The sequence below is a fragment of the Dendrobates tinctorius genome, unplaced genomic scaffold (genome assembly GCF_039654945.1).
Source record: "Dendrobates tinctorius isolate UK_male_01 unplaced genomic scaffold, ASM3965494v1 ptg000022l, whole genome shotgun sequence".
Lineage (NCBI taxonomy): Eukaryota > Metazoa > Chordata > Amphibia > Anura > Dendrobatidae > Dendrobates > Dendrobates tinctorius.
Genome location: NW_027361690.1, coordinates 112,758,522 through 112,770,815, shown reverse-complemented (window position 1 = coordinate 112,770,815; position 12,294 = coordinate 112,758,522).

Below are 12,294 nucleotides of genomic sequence, written 5' to 3'. Positions count from 1 at the left end.
TCGCCTGGCACAACACAAGGTTAAGACCCAGGATCAGACCCCCCTGTGACAAAACCCCTTCCGCGTCCCTGAGTCTGTACGAGAGGGGATGCGACAAGAGATACAAGGGATGTTGCGTTTAGGGGTCATTGAAGAGTCAGATAGTCCCTGGGCATCCCCCGTAGTGTTAGTGCCCAAGAAGGATGGGACTACACGGTTTTGTGTAGACCAGGGGTCCTCAAACTACGGCCCGCGGGCCGCATGCGGCCCTCCACAGACTTTTACCCGGCCCCCTGCCAGGCCGACTTTGAGCTCTTGAACTGCACTGCAGTTCAGTGCCGGCGGGCCGTGTAATTGCGGGCGGGACGAGGCGCCGAGGAAAGGCGTTGCGCAGCCCTCCCGCAGCACAGTGCACAGAGACTACGTGATTGTCATCACGCCGCCTGATGATGTCACGCCGCCTGGGCCTGTGCCGGAAGAAGACGGAGACGAGCGGGCGCCTCTTCAGAGCAGCGCGGGGACATAGGTGAGTACTTTTTTTTTTATTTTTTAATGCCGGGTCCTATTGGGGTCATTTTCCTGCCTAGTGGGGACCTGTGCTACCTATTGGGGACATTTTCCTGCCTAGTGGGGACCTGTGCTACCTATTGGGGATATTTTCCTGCCTAGTGGGGTCATTTTCCTGCCTAGTGGGGACCTGTGCTACCTATTGGGGATATTTTCCTGCCTATTGGGAACCTGTGCTACCTATTGGGGATATTTTCCTGTCTATTGGGGACATTTTCCTGCCTAGTGGGGACCTGTGCTACCTATTGGGGACATTTTCCTGCCTAGTGGGGACCTGTGCTACCTATTGGGGTCATTTTCCTGCCTAGTGGGGACCTGTGCTACCTATTGGGGACATTTTTCTGCCTATTGAGGTCATTTTCCTGCCTAGTGGGGACCTGTGCTACCTATTGGGGATATTTTCCTGCCTAGTGGGGACATTTTCCTGCCTAGTGGGGACCTGTGCTACCTATTGGGGATATTTTCCTACCTAGTGGGGTCATTTTCCTGCCTAGTGGGGACCTGTGCTACCTATTGGGGATATTTTCCTGCCTAGTGGGGACATTTTCCTGCCTAGTGGGGACCTGTGCTACCTATTGGGGATATTTTCCTGCCTAGTGGGGACATTTACCTGCCTATTGAGTACATTTACCTTCCTATTGGGGACCTGTGCTGCCTATTGGGGACATTTACCTGCCTATTGGGGACCTGTGCTGCATATTGGGGACCTGTGCTGCCTAATGGGGACCTGTGCTGCCTATTGGGGACATTTACCTGCCTATTGGGGACATTTACCTGCCTTTTGGGGACCTGTGCTGCCTATTGAGGACATTTACCTGCCTTTTGGGGACCTGTGCTGCCTATTGGGGACATTTACCTGCCTTTTGGGGACCTGTGCTGCCTATTGGGGACATTTACCTGCCTTTTGGGGACCTGTGCTGCCTATTGGGGACATTTACCTGCCTATTGGGGACCTGTGCTGCCTATTGGGGACATTTACCTGCCTTTTGGGGACCTGTGCTGCCTATTGGGGACATTTACCTGCCTATTGGGGACGTATGCTGCCTATTGGGTACATTTACCTGCCTTTTAGGGACCAATTCTGCCTATTGGGGATTCTTGCACCACACCAGTCTGAGCCTGAGGTAAAAGTGGAGTTCCACCAATATGGGCACTGGTGAGGCTGCATTGATGGGCACTGATCAGGCTGCATTGATGGGCACTGATCAGGCTGCATTGATGGGCACTGATCAGGCTGCATTGTTGGGTACTGATCAGGCCGCATTGATGGGCACTGATCAGGCCGCATTGATGGGCACTGATCAGGCTGCATTGATGGGCAGTGCAGTCTGTATGTCTGTGTGGGCAATTTTATTGCTGGTATATTGTTTTTGTAGCGCTGTATATATGTTGGTATTTTACTAATAGCAATTTTGAATCCCTAGGAAACAATGATATCAAGAAAGAGAAAAAATTGACTCGAAGTGTAGGATATTCGAATTCGAATTCGATTTAACTTAATTTTTAATATTGTATTTGTTCCTATTTTTGTTTTACTACTTCTAAATAAGATATGTGCAGTGTGCACAGGAATTTATTCATAATTTTTTTTAAACTATATTCCGGCCCTCCATCGGTCCGAGGGACCGTAATCTGGCCCCCTGTTTAAAAAGTTTGAGGACCCCTGGTGTAGACTATCGTAAGCTCAATGAGAAAACAGTAACGGATGCATATCCCACGCCGCGTGTGGATGAGTTGTTAGACCGGCTGGCGGGGGCAAAGTATTTGAACACCATCGATCTATGCAAAGGCTACTGGCAGATTACCCTTAGTCCTGACGCTATTCCCAAGTCGGAATTTGTCACCCCATTCGGCTTATTCCAGTTTCGAGTTATGCCATTCGGGATGAAGAATGCTCCGGCGACCTTCCAAAGGCTGGCTGACCGGCTTCTGGATGGTCTCCAGGACTATGCGTGTGCCTACCTGGACGACATCGCCATCTACAGTGCGACATGGGAAGAGCATCTAAATCACCTAGAGACAGGATTGGACAGGATCCACCAGGCCGGAATCAACCTGAACCCAAACAAGTGTCACGTGGGCAAAGCAGAGGTTCAGTATTTAGGGCATTGGGTGGGAAGTGGGAAACAGCGACCAGAACCAGCCAAGATTGAGGCCATAGCCAAATGGCCCATCCCACGCACTAAAACCCAGGTCTAGGGACAGCGGGGTATTACAGGAAATTCGTTCCCAATTACAGCAGCGTAGCCAAGCCCCTCACTGATCTGACCCGTAAGAACCAACCGCACCAGGTAACCTGGACCCCAGAGTGTGAGGAAGCCTTCCGCCAACTAAAGGACGCCCTCACCAATACCACTGTATTGGCCGCACCCGATCCAACTGAACGCTTCCTTGTTCACACAGACGCTTCTATGTTTGGATTGGGGGCAGTACTGAGCCAAGTCGGGCCGGACGGCCAAGAACACCTGAGTCGGAAACTACTGCCCCGTGAAGTAAGCTATGCGGCCATCGAGAAGAAGTGCCTGGCGGTAGTATGGGCACTCAAAAAGTTGCAACCATATTTGTATGGACGACAGTTTTCCCTCCTAAAGGACCATAATCCCCTAGTCTGGCTTAATCGGGTCTCCGGAGACAACGCCAGATTGCTGCGGTGGAGTTTAGCCCTACAACCTCTGGACTTCACCATCCACTACAGACCCAGCAAACAAAACGGTAATGCTGATGGACTAAGTCGACAAACGGAACTTGTACCAACCCCATAAACTTCGGTCATCCCCAAACCGACCCGTTAAGGATCAGACTGTGTATGCCGATCGCATCGCTGAAAAGGGGGAGCCGTGTTACGTGTTACGGAACCACTCAGCACCCAGAATATGTTGTGCAGTTATATGTATGTATAATAGGTTCCATGCATGTCCCTAATGCATCAGCCCACAGGCTGCGCCCTGGGCAGAGGGGACACGATATTCCCCTTTTGTCTGCCCCCTCCCCCCACCACCTTTGTAATTCCCACAGTAAATATTGGCAGGCTTCGGCCACCTGCGGCTATTGTAATGTATGTCTGGCCAGCCGCTTTTCTATTGGCCTGCCCTCTGTATCTGTGTGATATATTCTGTGTCCTGTGAGTAAAGTGTTGTCAGACTGGAAATACGTGGAGAAGCAGTGATCTTTTATATGCGCCCATGTAACCAAGGAATTCCAGCCAGCGTCCTTCATTCAGACTCCAGCCAAAGCAGAGTGGACCTCCGGAAACACGGGGTGGTACTGAAAGAGGTACCCGAGATAGGAAGACTCCGTTACAATTAATAAGAGTATTACGTGTACACATAAGGATATCATTCCTATCTTTGATGATAAGCAACGGTAACTAATGTCCATCCTAACATTTGTAGTATGCCAGCTTAGAGGAAATTCAAATACTTTAAATTTCTAAGCTCAAACTGCTCTATTTTGAAATATTGCCCGACATGGGGCCAACAAGCAACTCAAAAACAAGACATTCCTGAGATAATCCAACTGTATAAAACAAGTATTATTCATTTAAAGAGAAACACACATTTCTTCCCAAATGGTGCGACTTTGACTGTCATCACACATCACCATCTACGTTTAGGCGTGTGATCAACTTGGATATTCAGCGACACTCAGACTTCAGGCGGCATCCTTTGGATCTTTAGGCGGTGGTATTTTTGCCAGCTTTCTCTTCTGTCTCTGTGACTTTGGGGTCAAAGCTAGCTGCCATGCCGGCACGTCAGGTAGAGGGTGCAGCAGAGATGCAGAATGGAAGGACTCCAGATCCGGATAAGTATCCAGCGTTAACTCCAATGTCTTACAAGCCGATTTAATGTCCAGTGAGGTTCGGACCTGGAAACTTTTATCCCCTGCTGTTATATGGACACCAAAGGGCTCTGTCCTGGGCCCTGTATTGTTCAACATCTTTATCAACGATTTAGATGAAGGAATTGAGGGTAAACTGATTAAATTTGCTGATGATACAAAGCTAGGAGGGATAGCTAATACTAGAGAAGAGAGAGAGAGGATTCAAAAAGATATAAATAAACTGGAGCAGTGGGCAGCAACTAACAGAATGGTTTTTAACAGGGAGAAATGCAAAGTACTACATCTGGGCAATAAAAATGAAAAAAGCATATACAGAATGGGAGGAATAGGGCTAAGTGACAGCACATGTGAAAAAGACTTGGGTATACTAATAGATCACAGACTGAATATGAGTCAGTGTGATGCAGCAGCAAAAAAGGCAAATGCAATTCTAGGATGTATTAACAGAAGCATACAGTCTAGATCACGTGAAGTCATTATTTCCCTCTACTCCTCTTTGGTCAGACCTCATCTGGAATATTGTGTCCAGTTTTGGGCACCACATTTTAAAAAAGACATCAACAAACTGGAGCAAGTTCAGAAAAGAGCGACCAGAATGGTGACCGGTCTGCAAACCCTGTCTTATGAGGAAAGGTTGCAGGATTTGGGAATGTTTAGTTTGCAAAAGAGAAGACTGAGAGGAGACTTAATAGCTGTCTACAAATATCTAAAGGGCTGTCACATTGTAGAAGGATCAACTTTATTCTCATTTGCACAAGGAAAGACTAGAAGCAATGGGATGAAACTGAATGGGAGGAGACACAGATTAGATATTAGAAAAAACTTTTTGACAGTTAGAGTGATCAATGAGTGGAACAGGCTGCCACGAGAAGTGGTGAGTTCTCCTTCAATGGAAGTCTTCAAACAGAGGCTGGACAGACATCTGACTGGGATGATTTAGCGAATCCTGCTTTGAGCAGGGGGTTGGACCAGATGGCCCAGGAGGTCCCTTCCAACTCTACGATTCTATGATTCTATAAGAGCCAACGGAATCTAAATCCTTTTCTCAGGATGGCCTCAGTGAATGGTTTCAGAATTCTCCATTTCCTAAGGGTGGTGGCAGATAAGTCTTGAAAAAGTTTGATTTGTGAGCCTTCATATAAAATCTCTTGTGACTCTCGGGCCCTATGGAGCACTAGATCCTTAACGCGGTAGTCAAGGAAATGACAGATCACGTCGCGTGGTTGCTCCCCTTGTGTAGGCTTGTGTTGCTTTATGTAATGCCTTGAGTGCCACCTTTTCAGGTAACCCTTTAATTCTTATATTGTTGCGAAGTTCACGGTTTTCATGATCTTCCAGTGTGGTATGGCCTGCGTGTAGTTGGTTTTCATGTGCAGTTAGACAGTCCAGAAGGGCATTGGACCGCTGAGTCATAGTATTCTGTGAAGTTTCAAGTGTCTCTAGTCTGTGACCCTGGAGATTTAAATTGTGTTTTATCTCTGCAAGTTCTTTCCCTATCGGCTCCAAAGCTTTGGACAATATACGTTTTATAAACGAGCGACTGACCAATGCATTTTTTGTTGAACCACCCTTATCAGAATCGCTTTCAGGTTCAGAGCCAGAATCTTGAGTTAATGCCATATCTGAGTGTCTGGGGGATTTGGTGGGAATAGGAAGAGTAGCCTCTTTTTTCAGGATGTTATCTACATCCGCTTGTGTAATAGATTTTGTCATTTTGGGTGCACTTTTCTGTGCTTTTACTGTAGATTTCCCCATATTTGCTGTAAAGTAAGAGAGCAGATTTGAAGTTATAATTCCCAAAGCTGGCAATGTGGTTAGTTAGAATAGCATATTCATATGTGGGAGCGGCCATGAAACAGGGTATAAAAGCTGTCTGGCAGAAGGGAGCCGGAAATTAGTATAGTAATGACCACCAGACACCACTAATGTCCCTTGCTAGTAGTTGAACGCCAAGAAGTCTCAGATTCACTGTGATTTCAATAATTGCCACTAGGTGGCAGCATAGACTATTATTCTAATCCTAGGACACTTCTTTCCTCTCTGTCGAAAATGAGAAGTACACAAAGTCTTGTATTGCCGACTGTATTGGAATCTGCTTGTTTGAATAGAAGTGTATATTTAACTTTGAAGCAATGTAAGGTCCGGTGAGTGGGCACGTGCTTTATTACTACCCCTGGCCACTCTCTCCTCAGTATTGGCAGGAAGGTCTCTTAGCCTAACCCTAATTCTAACCCTAATTCTAACCCTAATACCAACCCTAACCCTAAATCCAATCAGAACCCCAATTCTAACCCTAATGGAAAAATGAAATTAAGAATATTTTCTTTATTTCATTATATTTACCTAACTAAGGGGGGGGGGGGGTATTTACTATTTTTTTATTTTGATTACTGTGATAGGGTTTATCACAGTGATCAAAACGTACCTGTAATGAATGAATGGAATCTGCCAGCAGATTCAGTGGGCGCACTACGCATGTGCCCGCCATTTTCTTCCCAGACCAAGATGGCGGCGCCCACTGGAGGAGGCAGGAGGGCCCAGGGACCACCGGAAGGTACTGGGGGGATCGGGGACCCTATTTCTCTCTCCTCTGATGAGCGCTCACATCAGAGGAGAGAGAAATGACATGCAAAGTCGCAGCTTTTTTTGCGGTCGCTGTTATACGGTTAATATCAGCGATCGCAAAAGCGGGGTCAGTAAAAACTGACCCGATTCATGCTCTCTGGGGTTCTCGGCTACCCCCGGAAGCTGAGACCCCAGAGAAAATCCGACTCTGGGGGGCGCTATACAATTTCTCCACAGCGCCATTAACGGCTCTGTGGTTTAAATACCCTGAACTACCGCCGTTAAAAGGCATATCGGCGGTCGTTAAGGGGTTAAAGGAAAAAAAGGACAACACTAGTTGGGTGGGGCAATTTCCTCAATTGTCACCCAGTCAAAATCTGTAGCAGCCATGTCCTGGAGTCCAAGGTATCAGAGTTAGGTTAAAATTTCATCTTCATTCATTCCATCAGGTCAAAAGACAAAAACAGTAGCAAAAGAGTGAAACAATGTTTCCGCCATATAGTCTTTTTCCTGCAAAACAAAAATAAATAGCAGAAAATACGTTTCGGCATTTGCTTTCTTCTGCCCTCTGAACTAAGGCCCCCGTCACACACAGCGAGATCTCTGGTTTTGTGACGCATCAGCGATCTCTCCAGCGATATCGCTGTGTGTGACGGGGATCAGCAACCGGCCCCCCTGCCGGGTATCGCTGATCGTGCGCGATCATCCTGGGCCATTGTTTGATTATTGGTCTCCCGCTGGCCAGCTCGCATCGCTGCGTGTGGCAGTGAGAGACCAGTGATCAGCGACGCTGATTTCCAACGTAAACATCGGGTAACTAAGAGCTGCGCGGCTCTTGGATACCCGATGTTTACCCTAGATACCAGCGCATGGTGGTATCTAGGGTAAACAGTGGGTATCCAAGAGCAGTGCGGCTGGTCCTGATCGCTGGAGGGGCTGTCTATGTGACAGCTCACCAGCGATCAGCCTAATGATATCCCAGCGATCCCACCCATGTCGGATCGTTGGTGGGATCGCTGAGACATCGTTATGTGTAACGGGGCCTTAACTCTTGAAAACAGAATCCTTTTCTAAATACAAATCTTTTTCTTGCACTATTCCTGCTGTGTGGATAGCAGTCTTGTTATCCCACCTGTCAGATTTTTCTTACCTTTAGAACAATGGTTTCCTCTCCTCCAGCCCCAGGAGATGTCACTCCTGAGGTGGTCTCAACCAGGCATAAATGGACATTCCTGTCTCAGGTGACTTCTCAGGGAACCTGATATTATTGGATGTAAGATCAAAGGAAGCTAGAGCAAAGCTAACAGGTGAGATCGGAATGGGAAAGAAAAAAAATACCATTTCTAGCATTTCTTTTTCCCTTTAACCTAAAGCAATTTTTGTGGGAAAATACTTTGCGATATTTTGGCGTGAACATATTGTCAGAAAACATTCCCCTATTGAAGCAACATTATAAAACTTTATTTTTGCTTTTGTAAAACATACTAATATTAGATAAGAGAAACTGTGTGACCATGCATGTGTGTAAATAACTAGTTAATTAAAATGTAATCATCTATTATGTGACACATAAATGAATGTTATATAAGGAACACTGAATATGCCGTCTGCAGTATTTACATAGCAATGCAACCTCTAGATCAACCGGTTTACTAAACCATAATGCGCAGGTGTGTGTTCACATCGCTATCTATTACACTCCTCAGCTGTTTAAGCAAGGTATAACTTCTACTGTACATTATTCACGCCTTATTCATTTTGCTTCTTTTTTGTGCATGAAAAAAAAATAGAGAGGTTCATGGCCCTTAAAAGGGATTTCATACCCCAAACTAATTATATGTACAGATTGCTCTTTCAAACAATAGTCCAGAAATACCTAGACATGGCCAGTTCGCTCCTCCATTACTGAGAAATCAGTGTTTGAAATTATATGCAACTGCGAGTGAAGAGATATGGTAGATCTGAAGCCTTTGGCAAACCCCGGCGCAAAGCCATCTCGTCCTGCTTCACAGCCAGCCTCTGTGCTGTGACCTCAGGCAAAGAAGCAGTCTGTCAACCAGGTGGAGGCGGCGCAGGGTAAAGAATAGAGCTGGAGTGACAGAGACTTCAGATCTATCATTGTTCTTCAGTCTCATATGCATATCAATTAAAACACCAATTGCTCAGTAATGGATAAACAGACTGGACATGTAAAGGTATTGCTGGGTTTGACTTTGAATGAGCTGTATATTCATATGGTGTATATAGTTTTGGGGGGTGGAATCCTGCTGACAGATTTCCTTAAGGGCTTGCTCACACGAGTGCATAACACGAACGAGTACCATCTGATGTTGTCAGACAGCAACCGGACTAATGTTAAACTATGGGGCAGTGTAGACCTGCGATAATTTTCTCATGCTGATTCGGCAGGAGAAAACAATTGCGGCATTATAAGGGGATGGAGAGCAGAAGATATGGATTATCAACGTTCTATGGCTCTCAACCAAATTTCGCCATTTGCTGAGCAAACCAAGTAGGCCTGAACTGAAAGATTGAGGAAGTTTCTGGAGGGGAGAATTTGAAGGGAACACCAGGTCAGGTGGTACATGTGACAAAGTTATCAAATATAATAGGCTGGAGTGGTAAGGCAGGAAATCAGTTAGTGGCAGCATGCGAGACAGAGAGGACGTGTGAGCAGTGGAACACAGAGGCAAAGCGACCAAAGAGTGGTGGAGGACCGTGGCAGGTGAGATGTCGTTGGTCAAGTACTGAAGCCCAGACTTTGCTGATCAAGACCATACGTCCTGACATCACAGGTCAAGCACTGAAGGTCAGACCCTGATCATTGGATGAGGCCGGACTGCTGCTGTGGTGATAAGGAGACCCGACTGAACGGGCCGCTACTTCTAGGGTAGTGTCTGCAGACTTCCATCTTCTCGTCTTCCGCAGCAAATCTCCACTTGATGCCCTTAAAAATAGCAGTGTTATTATAATGCTCCTGAATACAAATATCTGCCCTACACTTAGCCCCTGAATAAATAATTGCCCCTCACTATATTGTCTGCACAAAATATGACCCCACGCGGTCCTTCTTATGGTACATGCTCTTCACACTGACCTCTATTCCATACTGACCCCTCTTCATTCTGTCCTCTCACACTGTGTCCTCCCTATAGGGCTCATTCTCTATACTGTACCCTCTCATCACACTCCCCCCCCCCCCCCCCTTCTTCCTTGGTATACTGTCCCCTCCGGGCTGTTCACTTATACTGTACCCCCCCCATGCTACACTCCCCACACTACTGTCTTTAGTCTGTGCCCACCCACTTTTCTCCCCCCCCATACTGTCTCCTCACACTATTCCCCACCCTCCTCATACTGTCTTCTCATATCCCCCCTGTTCACGTCTCCTTATATTTACCCCTTACTCTCTATAAAGCCTACTCATACTCTTGCCTCCCCATACTGTCTGCACACATCCCATCACCCTCACTCCCCATACTGTCCACATAATTTTCCCATCCGCATACATTCCCCTGTTCGCTCCCCATACTGTTTGCACCCATCCCCCCCCACTCACCATACTATGTCTGCACTCATCCATGCCCCCATACCGGTTCCTCATACAAGCTCTGCATCTCCCCCTTTGCTCCTAATTTTGTGTCCTCAAATCCCGACACATTAAAACCGCCATCCCCACTCCAGATTTCCCCTCACACATTAAATCACCCCATCTCCAAGCTAAGTCTTCCCCTGTGCACTTAATGTTCAGTGACTTTAGCTCCACTGGAGCACTTACCACTAGAGTTGAGCGACTTTGGTTAGATAGGGTTTCATGAAACAAAATTTGTTTCAGATGAAACTGGTCCAACTAGGTCAAAAAATAAGTCGGGATTTTCGTCCGAAACCCGACCCCAATGCAAGTCAATGGGGAATAAAAGTCGGCATTGAGTGGATGAATGTCATCCGCTCAATGCCGACTTTTATTTCCCATTGACTTGCATTGGGGTCGGGTTTCGGACGAAACTCCCGATTTTTTTTTTTGCCCTAGTTGGACCAGTTTCATCTGAAACAAATTTTGTTTCATGAAACCCGATCCGGCCAATGTCGCTCAACTCTAGTGTTCAGTATTACCATGCATACCTGTTGTGAGTTCATTTTCCCCTTCACCATTGAGGTCTGATGAACTCCCTCTTCTGGTGAAGGAAGGTAGTGAGGCTGATTACAAAGCACCTGAGCAGAATGATGATGACTGGGTGACTGGGATTGCTGACTGGATATAAGGCAGCCGACGCCCTTCTGCCTTGCGGGTGATTACTCTGAGGGATTCTTTGAGACCAGTCTGATTCCTGCTCCTCAAAAGCTAAGTTTTCTTCTCTGCTTTTTGCATTTGTGTTTTGGTTTTGTTTTTCCTTGTTTTTCTGGATTTCTGCCATTCCCTGCTGGGGTGAGCTCAATTCCTTTTTGCTCTGTCTTCAGATAATACCTGAGTACTGATATAGTCTTTTTGAAGCCTAGCGTCTTCAGGGCTTTTTTCCCTGTTGGCTCTTGTTTTTGAGGGTTTTGGCGGATTGCAGACAGCAGCTTTTCTATTCTGTCCTATTTAGTTAGGCTGAGCAAATGATGGGGCCCAAGCTATCTTTCTATCTGTGTGAGTGTTTTTTTTCATCTTGCTTCACCATCATTATATGTTGGGGGCTGTCTATTGCTTTGGGGTCTGCTCTGGGGCAGTTTAGATTTCCCTGTCTTTAGTCTATGTAGTTCTCCGGCTGTGATCGAGGGGTCTAGGGCACCGTAGGAACCCCCCACGGCTACTGCTAGTTGTTGTTGTTAGGTTCAGGGGTCTGCAATCCGATAGCTGCCAACTTCTCTGGTTTTCTGGACTTAGCTAGTATTTCTGTTTTTGCCTCCTACGGTGACTCATTCATAACACATACCCAATCCTTCCGAGTGGGCAAAGATTAGAAGTGACTGTATTCTGTACTATATGGTTCAGACAAGCAGCTTGACAAGAATCAAATGCAAAAAGGCTCATCAGATAAAGTTTGTACTATAGAGAGGTTCCAAGTAGGGGTGAGCAATACTCAATTGGTCTGCCAGTATAGGGAACCAGTTTGCCCATTTGTTCTAAGGGGAATATTCACTGTTCAAACCAAGTACAGGTGTATGGTGCTTCACAGCAGGGCCAATCATTTACACAAACCTTCCCATCTGCTTGTTTACAGTCTATCTTTACCCTCTCTTTAATTGACAGCTCTGACTTTTTACTGGGGAAAAAAAAAAAAGCAGGTGGGAAGGTGTATACAAATATTTGGCCCCACCATGGAGCACAAAGCACCTGTACTTGCTTTGAACAGTCATTCT